This window comes from Olea europaea, chromosome 18, assembly GCF_002742605.1.
Source record: "Olea europaea var. sylvestris chromosome 18, O_europaea_v1, whole genome shotgun sequence".
Taxonomy (NCBI): domain Eukaryota; kingdom Viridiplantae; phylum Streptophyta; class Magnoliopsida; order Lamiales; family Oleaceae; genus Olea; species Olea europaea.
The window spans coordinates 24,328,447-24,340,554 of record NC_036254.1 but is presented as its reverse complement, the minus strand read 5'-3'; positions in this window follow the sequence as shown (position 1 = coordinate 24,340,554).

The following is a 12,108-nucleotide window of genomic DNA, read 5'->3' as shown; positions in this document are numbered from 1 at the left end:
CACTACACAAATACTACTACTACTAATAAAACCATAAAGCAAATATGATTACAAGTCAAATTAATTATTTATTGAATTTTATCTTCAAAAATTACCCAATTTTTGGAAAAACAATTCTTGAATTAAGAATCCAACTATTGAAATCCTTTTCATCTTTCCTATGGGCTTGAAGTGCGTGGTCCAGTGGGAAATTTCAATATTCAAGAATCTATATAGTCCATATTAATCACAAACAAGTTAGTGCATCTTCTGTGCTTTAATGGATTGTTTCGAAATAATGTATTACATATGTAAAATAAACAATTTTTAAAACAAATTCCTCACCAATGTAATTTGACAGTGATTTTGCTAAGTAGACGACGCAAAGAGAAAGTAGATATTATCTAGAGTTATTTCTAGATCAAAAGTTCTCTCGTCCTTGTTTGGATTTCATTTTTGTAAACATACATTTCTTTTTTTCATTTTTAACTACAAATCCTCCAATAAAATAATATTACATGTAAACTCATAACCTTTTCTTATTTTTAAACCACACATTCTCCAAAAAAATCACTATTCCAACCTCCATTTTTCCACAAAATTTAATTCTAATGAAATCCAAACAGATGTACATGTATGTAAATTTATTCCATATGCAGATTTAGATTTGATAGCGTTTTTATTTTACAAAAATAGAAGATACTTAAAAACAGAATCTCTACACTTAGACGAGTTCTTTTAACAATATTTATTTGTTTTATTACCACGTCACTTATTTAATTTTAGAATCTCATTTGGTTGTATTGAAGAAAATTGTTTTTGAACAATGTCACTTAACTTTTATTGACGAGTCACATTATTTCTCAGTATCTATTTATGGTATTTTTTTGTCACAATGATCACAATATCATTTAACAACCGTCGAATATTGATTTACTTTCAAACAAAGCCCATTGCATCCTAAATTATTTGTGTCTTTTAAGAAAGAAAGTATTCTATTTTTGGCCGAAACATACACACACTACACATTCTTTTTGAGCTTATACACTACTGTGTAGGGCTGTGCATGTGTATCTGACCATTTCATTTAGTGGCTGGTACCTCGATCATATTCTTCCTTCGAGAATGAATAGGAAAATTAAGTAAAATAGATAATAAAAATTATGATTTTCCTCATTAAACTTATATGAAAACTGGGCGAGAGAATGCAATAAAATATTGGCCAATTTATATTATGATGCTTGCCACTTCTACGTTATTTGAACTCGTGTATACAATCGATTACCTTGTACTGGTCCAAAGAAAATAACAGTAGGAATTGTTCATAACATTACATGTATCAATTGCACATTTCCACCATGCTGCACTCAAGAGAAATTGAAAAACTCGCTTTAATTCCCTTTACTTTTCAGATCATAATGACTAGAGACTATGTCGAGGATCATGAAGATAGATGGGCAGTAACAAATAATGATGTTTTATTGGATAATGAATTGGATATGCTATCGTATGATTTTGAAGACCGCGATCTTATGATGCTAGAGTTTACTTTTGTGTGCACTGCGCTGTAATAAGGTGGATCACAATGTGATATTATGGATCTTAGGTTTGTCTGAAGTATATATTCACAACTACGTACTTTTTGTTAAAGACAGGAGAAGAAAACAGAAAGTATAGTTGCATTTTTTGTCCTTTTTAAGGATTGATGAGAAGTTAAGAAGTAATAGTTCCTCTTATATGAAGTGTTGTAGAAGTAGTGCGGGGAATTGTGTATCTTATGTGAATTGCTTAATAAAAGTAACGTGTTTGGTATGAAACTATGTTAAGCCCTTGTTTTGGTCCTCATTATTTTCAGAATGTATTTTTCTTTCTTTTATTTTCAATCTTAGATTCTTCAATAAGCAAATCCAAAATTTTTCATTATTTTTTCACAACACATTCTACATCACAATATTATTCTAAAATGCATTTTGGACAAAAGATGGAACTCAAATAGGTTCTAAGTTAAGCTTCTGCATGTGCAATATTTTTTTGTTATCAAGAATTTCTAGGGTATATTTTGATAAAAGGGGCACTAATCTTTATTTTCAGGTAGATTAACAGGTACGATGGGTATATAAACTCATAGAATTGAACTATATCGCTGCAGCACATTATGATTTTTCAAAAAGAAAAATGAAAATCGCTTCAAAGGGTGCTAGAAAGTGCCATACATGACTTCAATTCAGGTATAACTATAAGTCTATAATACAAGACTAGTATACAAAACCCGAGAGGATATTTCACGACAGTGCCATACATCATGGCTTATTCTCCATTATATATTGGAGAAATCCCTTTGATTTAATATGAAAACCATTTTTCTATTAGCACAATACTAACAATTTATGGATGCTTTTTGAACTCAAATCTGTAGGGCATAAATTCCTCTTGGTGCACTAAAATCTAGTGAAAGAAATTTCACGTTCGTGAGAAAAATGAGGGTTACAAAAGAGTGATAAAAGCAGAAAATCATTTAGCACCTGCATATTAACGGTATTAACAATGTAATAATATTTTCAAAAATTACATGCACGTCAGACTTTCAACAAAAATAAATTTAATGGCAAAGATACACATTGAAGATTCACTGACATTTTACACTTTTAAATTAAACACAATTAAGATATATCAACGTAAATCAACTATGCTCAATCACATGTACATATCTTTTAACGCGCAACAAATCAACAATTCCTCCGTCCAAAACCGTCCAAATCATTTGTGATTAAGATGGAAAGATTTGCAGGATATATCATTTTTGAAAAATAACAAAGTTGCCAAATTGCTTTTAATTACAGCATTTACAAAATCTGTCAAATCATGAAAGCATAACAAAACCTTGGCAGTCGGCACTACTTTTCAATGTTAACCGTTGCATAAAAAGCGTGGTTAGGCGATAATGACGACTTTTTCAAGTTTTTACTAGTTTAAGCAGGCAAAGTCATTACGAGTAAGATATGGGGTCCACCGCACATGTAAGTAGTACTTATGAATAACAATACTCACACTTACTGATCTGCACATTTTTAACCTACTTAAAAATCAAACGGTTTAAAAACTCTTTTGGAAAATCCATACAAAATTATACCCTTTTTTTTGGGCGTTCAGTTGGGTTTAAAACCACAGGTTGCAATTTGCATAGGGAAATAAAAATAACACTTTTCCAAACAAATTGAAAATCAATAATAAATCTTAATGGAAAGTCTAAATTATTACGTATTTTCTAAACATAAGCATTATAATACCAGCGTATTAAAGGCTAAAGCAATAAAATATTAGAAAGTTAAACCATAATTGTAACAATTTTCAAACCTATGGTACATCTTGGGTAAAAAAAAATGGTTTCAATGAAAGACAATTTATTTACTCTACAAGATTAATCAGATACCCCCTTTTTTTAAATTACTAATTGTTGTGGACTCATCACACTATTGGTTTCTTAACTTTCTTTAGCCATTTCATTCATCTCTCTATGAGGCTATCTTTAACGCTGCACCAAATTTTGCACCCAATTAAAATTCAATTCCAACCATTATACCAAAACTTACACGAAATGAACGGTGTTTAACAATTTTCTTCAATTTTTTATTCTTAATAATTTATTTATTTGAAATATTATTTATTTAATTATTTTATAAATACATACATTACTAAATAAATAATTACGTTAAATTATGGAAAAGATTAAATTCATTAATAAATATAAATAATATAATATAATTAGTAAAAAAAAATTATGCATTTTTTATGTATCATTGTCTTTAAATAAAATTAGATTATCATATGTATGTCGTCGTTTAATATATTCCGTGTCAACTTTAATAAATAATCGTGTTTGTTACATTTTAAATTTTTTTCATTTAATTAATTCATTAATTATTATTTCTTACATTTTAAATTTATTTTAAGTGTAAATAATAATACTTTATCGTATTAAAAAATATATAGCACAAATAACACAAATACCCCTAACAAATTTATTTGGGAAAGGATAAAAAAGGGCAAAAGTATAGTGTTGCATGCAAAGTACAGTATTGCATTGGAGCTCCTTTGCACCAAATAATGGTGCATTTTGGCATTTTAGTGCTCAAATTGGATATGCCCTGAGTCATATATTTTTTTGAAAAAAAAAAAAAATGTGTTGAACATTACATAAAAAGAAACCACTAATTTTTATTGTTGTATCATAGAAAGCTTTCAAAGTCCATAAAGTATTTCTGAAATATGAGATATGTTTGTCTCTTTACAACATCGTTCTTCTAAAGTAGTTTCATTTGTATCAATTGTGTAATGGTTCAGTTTAGTTTCATGCTTTTTTAACTATCGAAACTCAAACGAATAAAGCGTTCATAAACATATTGATTCAGTTCAAAATCGAAACACCGATAGATCCATGTGAATAAAACCAACAATTTTAATTAGAATATTGGACAAATTGTTGATTTTTTGCTCATCCTATTCATAGAATAGTAGCAACCCTATAAATATATAACAAAGTATACAATGAATTTGGATTTTTTCTTCAGATATATTTGTCAACGGTCAATAGATTATTTACATTATTTTATTTGAAAATATGATTTGCTTTTATAAAATAATAATTGCTTGCTTCTAAGTTTGTAGGAGTCATTATGTGCCATTTTAATAAACTTCGAAAGATAGTATTTCAATTTATATATAAATACGGGAGTTATTCATTCATCCATCCCAATGTGCTCATCGAAACATTAAACAGTCAACATAAAGCGACTAATAAAATATTTAGAAGACATCATTTTATGACCAAAATATATAAATTTTTAATTACATACCATTTGATATTATACAGAAAGTCACACTAATTATTTTACTCCACACGTACAAAACCCGCTAATTTACATCACATATTCTTGACAAGAACAAAAGCTCGAAATTCTGAATTTTTATTCCTCAGAAATTCAATTATTAATGATGTCCTATGCCTGGGCTATGCCCTGGAGCTGTTGGCCTTGAACCTTCCAATTTTGCAACCAATTTGTGTTTGGATTTCTCTCTTATCTCTTTTCTGTGTTGCATCAAACTTCCATTTTTATACATGCCATGCAGGAATTCCACTTTCTTCTCCGGCAATGGCAACTCCTTTCTCATTTTCTTCATCCCTCTCAGGAGGCGGTTATCACCAGAGGCAAGTCCCAGAGAATAAATCATCAGCAAAATAAACATGGCTGATAACAGAAGCATTTTCTTCGCCATTTTAACAGGCTGTATTTCATGACCTAAATGGCTTCAAACTCATGCAATATATAGAGGGAAATACATTCAATGGGCCCTTTATTGCACTTGGATATAATGTGGAACATATCATACACAAGCATACATACATAGAGAGTGAGATGCTTATTAAACGCGCATGCGAAATGTACTCTTTTGTCATTTTGGTTAATTCTACTCAATAATATTGAAGAGAGATATGTAGTATTTCGTTTATTGCAATGTTTAATTAGTTCAATTTAATTCATGGAATAAAAATCTCACCTACATTAAATATGAATCATTAATCAACATATAGCCCTTGTTAGGTTTGGATCACAATTAAATTAAAATCTCAAATCAAAGTCAACAATAAATTTAAACCACACATTTTATGAGACCCATCTACAACCTTTTAAGTACACCTTTTATCAACTTTTATTAAAATCTACTACCAAATTGATGCATAAGATCATTGGTTTAATAATATCAATACTCAAAAAGTTCAATGAGCAACTTATTCATCTAAAAACACTCAAATGATCAGCAATCGAATTTCAAGAGTTTTGTTTTTGTAGCGACTAATCGTCTTGCATACTATACAATTCCACATTGTTTAAATATAAAAATAATAATTAGCACGTATGAATTAGACTAATCATTTTACTAAAGTTGACTTTTTAAAGTAGAATTACAAAACTTAGACATTCTATAGTACTGAGATTAATTTATTATACTCGAACGCAAAGAGAAATAAAGAACTCAGGCCACTTGTTACGGTAGGATTTGACTAAAACGAGAAGACTGATTATAATTTTCGTTTGATTCATGCCTCTATAGTTTCTCTCTACACAATAGAAGTGGCTAGCTTTGATAAGCTTTGTATAGGAAGCAAATATTACGACGACCTAATGCATATTCAAACTGTGATTCAGCTCATGTTTGAACCACGTTTATAAATTATCTATAAACACAAATCACTTTATATCCACACAATTCATAAAATTCACAAATAGTATTCACTTATTCATTGTATATTTTAACTATTTATATTGATTAGGAATGATTCCCAGACATGCACCAAGAGAAACTTACGGTTTAATTGATCTCCATGTGTATATATAAAAAAAATTTAAGCTGCTGTTTGTCTTGTTAATGAATTTAAAATTTAAGATTTGTGGAAGTTAGAATCTTAAAAGAATGTCAAAGGATCTTTCTTCCATATACAATCTCATGATTTAACTTACCATATCTTACTAATAAAATCGATCCACCAGGCTCTGTCTTCGTGTTGGACGAAGCCTAAAACAGAAATGGAATAAATAATCTAAGCATTTATTTGTAGAAACCATAAAATGTCAAGTGCCAATAGCCTTAGTCTTTTCCTTTTCGGCTAACCAACGATTTTCACCTTAATTAAAAACTTAATTCGAGAGCCAAATAAAGTGGGGTTGACAATAATCATTCAAATTAAGAGCACTAAGTAATTAATTAGTTGATAATGGCCTCCATGGCCCATGCACTTTCATACGTAGCTTTTGACTGGTCTTCTCAATTTTTTGACCACAATTTCAGTGCAGAATGGTCTGGTTTCTGCCATTTGTCCCAGTACTACAGTATTTTATCAACAGTCACAATTGGGGCTAACAATTTTGAGTTTTGCTACATGTCCCCGGTGTACACCCCCTTCACATGGGGGATCCTAAGAATTTTTTTATTGTCGCGGAGCCCATATCCTCATGTGAGAATAGTGTACACCGGAGTGTCAACCCCGATATATAAATAACATTTTCCAACAGTTTTACAGTCCCTGTGTATAAAATCCCTAAAAATTCTAGTGTCGGAATAGAATAGTGAATATATATTGACATGTCCATGTAAAACCTAATTAGAGGTCATTTTTTTCCCTAATGAACTCATTTTGCGAGGAATATGGAAGTAACTTTTAAAGATTGCTTAAATTTATATGTTATTTTATTTACAGAATATGAAAGGAGTGAAAGACATGATAACGTGGTTAGATTATTAACTCAAGTCCAAATCCCATAATGATGAGCAATTCCACAATAATGATAGAATGCACATATGAAAAGTAAAAGAACACAAAATTTCGTCAAGATCTTCAAATCCCACTATGACTAAACCACTCCAAACTAAAGGTCTATATGTTATATAAAATATATATTAAATGAACAGAAAAAAATTATTAACAGAAACTGTTTCGCGCGGGTTAAGTCGCTAACAATTAAAAAGGATCAGACAATTGTGTAAGGGACAAATCTTTTGAGACAAAGTCCCAAAAAGGGTTGTTCTTTTATTGGCGATGAAGTTTACAATTGGAAATGAAAAACAACGTGCCTCCAAGGGGCGCAAGCACACGAGTTACAGAAAGAAAAGTGTTTAAGTCTAAAAGCTAAAGAAATGAAAATTACATATTCTCTGTTCGAGAGTTTTGGATTCGGTCCTTTGTTTCTATGTTCTTTCTCCCTTTTATACCTCATAGACGATCTCTCTGTGATTAACTACTCTAAAAACTGCTTGATCGTCCTATAACTACCCACTTTCTTCGTAGTGGCCATTTTGTCATGAAACTGCCTTTTAACTGCTGCCATTACCTTTCATCGTTCAATCGCTTTCGATTGAATTCCTTGAGTTGTGGAACGTGATAGGGCTACTTTAACAACTGCATTTCTTGATAACCATGATGCGCTATGTCTGTTGATACCTTGGACGACTTGAAGGTTTGGGCGAGAATAGAATAACAGCTCTGGGCGACCGTATGACACTCTATTCGTTCAAACTCTGGGCGACTTGCAAACTTGGGCGATGGTGTTACCGCATTCTTGGGCCCCTTATTTGGGCCTTCACCTTGATTCGTTCGATTGGACTTCGTTCTTTGGGCTATCTGATTTGGGGATCCTCCAATTGGGCTTTACTCCTTGGGCTCTTCGATTTGGGCTGAATTTTTATGTGTCAACAATTACCTCCCAATATGGCAGAATTAATAATAATTATTGAATTTTGCCATATTCACTTCGTGTTTCTAGCAACGTTCGAAATTCCCAAGAATTTCAATCATTGTTTCCTTCTATAACTTGAAAAAGTGCGTCGTTTTGCAAACCCTTATAAACCCCAAACACGCCATTTCACTGCTACCAAAACACGCCTCATATTTTGCATCTCTTTCACGATTCACTGTTCATCTTTTGCTTTCTTGTTACGTAACCCTGAAAAGCTTCGTTCCTTCTCCAATGACTGCTTCACAATCTCAAGCTAGCGACTCTTTTAGTTTTGATCACTTCCAGAAACTTCTGAGTCGCCCATACATAACCCCAAGTTTTCTTGTGCCCGCCGACGTTGGACGTAATGAGTTTTACTTGGGTCCTTTCTTCAACAATGCGGAGGCAGTTGAACAGGTGGCGGTGGGTCAGTTGTTTCCTTGCACTCATGGCCCTCTGCCGTTGGGGCCACTTCGCGAAAGAGGTATTCACACTTGGCCTAAATCTGATGTAGCTTTTTGTAGGTGGCATGCTCGCCTTGTGGGTCGTGGTCCTACCAAGGCACTTTTTGATAGCGCTAGGATTTCTGACTTGTTAGAAGTCTCTATTCGCCCCCCTGCTTTTGATTCAGCGCTCTTTTCGATTGCTTTGTGTTTTTGGTCCCCTGAGTATAACACCTTTATTTTTCCTCTTGGCCCCATGTCTATTACGTTAAGGAATGTTGGGGCCCTGGTGAATCTACCACCTTTGGGCGATACCATTTTCCCAAGTATCTTGGTTTCTGGTGGCGCCCCAAAGTTTGGTAAAAACTATACCGACTCTTATTCAAGCCTGCAGACCCTCCACAATCATTCGAGTGCTGAGCCTACCCATACTGAGCGAGTGGCCTTCCTTTTAGTTTGGCTTTGTAAATATGTTTTGTGCGTGCCAAGTATAAAGCCTTCTCTGAGTTATTTATCTATAGCGCACGAATTGGCGTGTGGCAGGCCTTTGAATTTATGTTCTTTGTTTTTGGCTGCCCTTTATAGAGGCATGGCCTCTCTTCAAACTCAATTGAAGAATGGTGCATCTCCCACTGGCAGTGGACCTCTTTGGTTTACTCAATTGTGGTTGGATCCTATTTTCCATCGCTTGGTGCTACATCCATTTCTCGTCCTTCTGCTAGCTGTTACGGGCTAGCTATGGAGCCCCTAACTCCTGTAAATATGTCCAGAAGGGACATTTTTTCTTTCTTTTATTCTTTAGATTCAATCTCTTCCTTTTTCTTTTTCCTCCTTTTTTGATTCCAAACTATGTACATCCCCCTTCCACCATAGATAGCGCGAGCACCTCCCTGCTCATTTGGATTCAGTTTTTAACCGGGAGGGAGCTATTTCATGATATTCTAACTGGGACTAATGTCAAAGCGGGGGTAGAAATTTATGCTCCCCAATTTTTTGCTCGCCAGCTTGGTTTTGGCCAAACTTGGCCTGTTCCTCTTTGCTATTCGAAGAACTTAATTGACCGTTTTCATACCATTAATAAGGCAGAAGTAGATGCTATAAACGCTCGCAACCTCCATTTATCAAGCCACTTTTCATTAGCCCCTTTTAATTCTTGCCATGCCACTCACCCTCTTTTTGAACAACTCTGGCCATCGGTGAAGCGCAGATTATTTGCGACTGAGGCCAATCGTGCCTTTCATTCATTAGACCAACCGAGCATTTCTCCTCCTCCTCCTGTTCTGGTCACTCCTTTGTCTGTTCGGAGCCCCTCTCCTTCTCATCGCGCTAAACAGTCTGCTCGTCCATCTTCTTCTCTCCCTGCTAAACCTACTACGGCCAAGAGTGCTCCAAGCCGCAAATGACCAGTCTCAGCATCTCCCATTCTGGAGGATGATGTCGATGATGATGATGATGATGATGCCCCTCTTATCGTCAGGAGGAAGGTAATTAAATTGGTTTACTTACAAGTATATTTTTCCACACTTGAAATTTTTCTGTGTGCTGATAATCTTTTGGATTTCTCAGAAAAGTTCAGCCTCTCCTTCAAAGGCTCTGACATCGACAACTCCTGTTCCATCATCTTCTACTGAGGCTACTTCATCCAAACCGGTTGATGAGAGGGCTACGCTTAAAGAAACATCCTCAGTCCCAGAATCTTCATCACAACCCATGGATGAGCCACCTTCCTCCCAGGGCGTCGACCCCCCAAATATCGAAGTAGAAGGTAATTCAGTTTTTTGATGTCTTACCTTTGCTCGTGCTATTGGTTTTTGATTTGTTGCTCTTGAGCTTTGCAGATACTCCTATGAGTCCGCCTGTTGTGACAACATCTTCTCGCTCGGACAAGGGGAAGTCCTCATGAATGGATGAGTCGTTGGTGGCAAGCTTGGCTGAGGGCGCACCATCTTCTACGATTGTCGACGAGGTAGTTTTTCTTTTTGCTTCATTTCTATTTCCACCTTGTTTGTTGTAGTGAGGATTTTCAATATTGGCAGTCTTCTTTGCAGGACGCTGACAGGATTGTGCGTTCTATCCAAGACTTGTTTGCTTCCTGGGGCAAATTCAGACGTTTCGCCCTGCTCCATCCGATCGTCCTGCTACTTCTTCAGAGGAAGACTTGAAGTTCCTGAAGGAATTGATATTTGAGTACGTATCCTTCATGGATATGGATATTGGAAGGGCTAGTGCTGCCAGGCACAAGGATGAACTTGAGCACTTGAGTGCGAAGTTGGAGCAAGCGTTGATGCTTCCGTAGCTCAATTTTTCTGTCGATTTTAAAGCGACGTTGAAGGTTATCCACTCCGAGGTCCTTTCTATGCTGGCCAAAAATACTGAACTAAAGGCCAAGCGTACTCAATATCTTCGAGCCGTAGCTGAGAAAGAGTCTTTGCGTATGGAGATTAACAAGGCTGAGGACGAGTTGAAAGAAATCTCCTCCGAAGTCATGATTGAAGACTCTTTGATGGTTAACTTGGCCGTTCAGATGAGGAAACTTCAAGCTAAAATGGACGACTGCAGGGCGAGGATGGCTGCTAAAAAGCGCAACGCCTCCCAGGGAATTGAGCGAACTAAGTCCTTGGTCGAGCAGTACAAGAAGTTGGAGGTTGATGATGATGACGTCGCGGCTGAATTGAACATCACTTCTTTTCGACAAAACGAGAATTGGGAAAAACTTAGGGAACGAATTCGTTTTTTATGGGATAGACTGTAATTAAGACATACGATGTCTCTTTTCTTTTGTAATTCAATTTTTTCCCTTTGTAACTTTGTTCATTATTAATGAACATTAATTTCTTGTGCATTTATTTGTTTATTTTTTAGTCGTCAATTCTTTAAGCACTTAACTGCTTTGCACTAAGAATCTTGTCCATTCTCTCTTGATATTCCCACTACTGTTCCCAAAACTTAGGGCTATTTAATTCCGTTTATTAGACAGAAATATGGCTGTTCATATTCTGTCTCTTCATCTTCACCCCCCTATAAATGCTTCACATTTTTCATCCTCTATCTTCATCTCTTCATTTTCTTTTTCGAAATCAATTTGTTGTCATTTCTTGGCATTCTGACGATCAACCTGATCCAAAAATGGATTATTTAGTCCGTCCGCCTTATATTTACCTTGATGTCACCTTTGGTATGGGAGGTATAGGAAATATTTTCTGGCCAGCAGCGAAGTTCTTTCCTGCAAAATTCTTCCCATCGTCTCTTTGTTCTTCACAAGGAGTCAATGATGGGAGGTAATTTTTGGGTTGCTTGTGGGCCACTTTACTTGCTGAGAGTGCTTCTCAGCTTGCCTGCTGAGAGTGTTTCTCAGCCTCTTTGCTCGCCGTTGCAGCGATGCATTTAGGAAGGTGGTGAGGCCAGTACACCCTCTC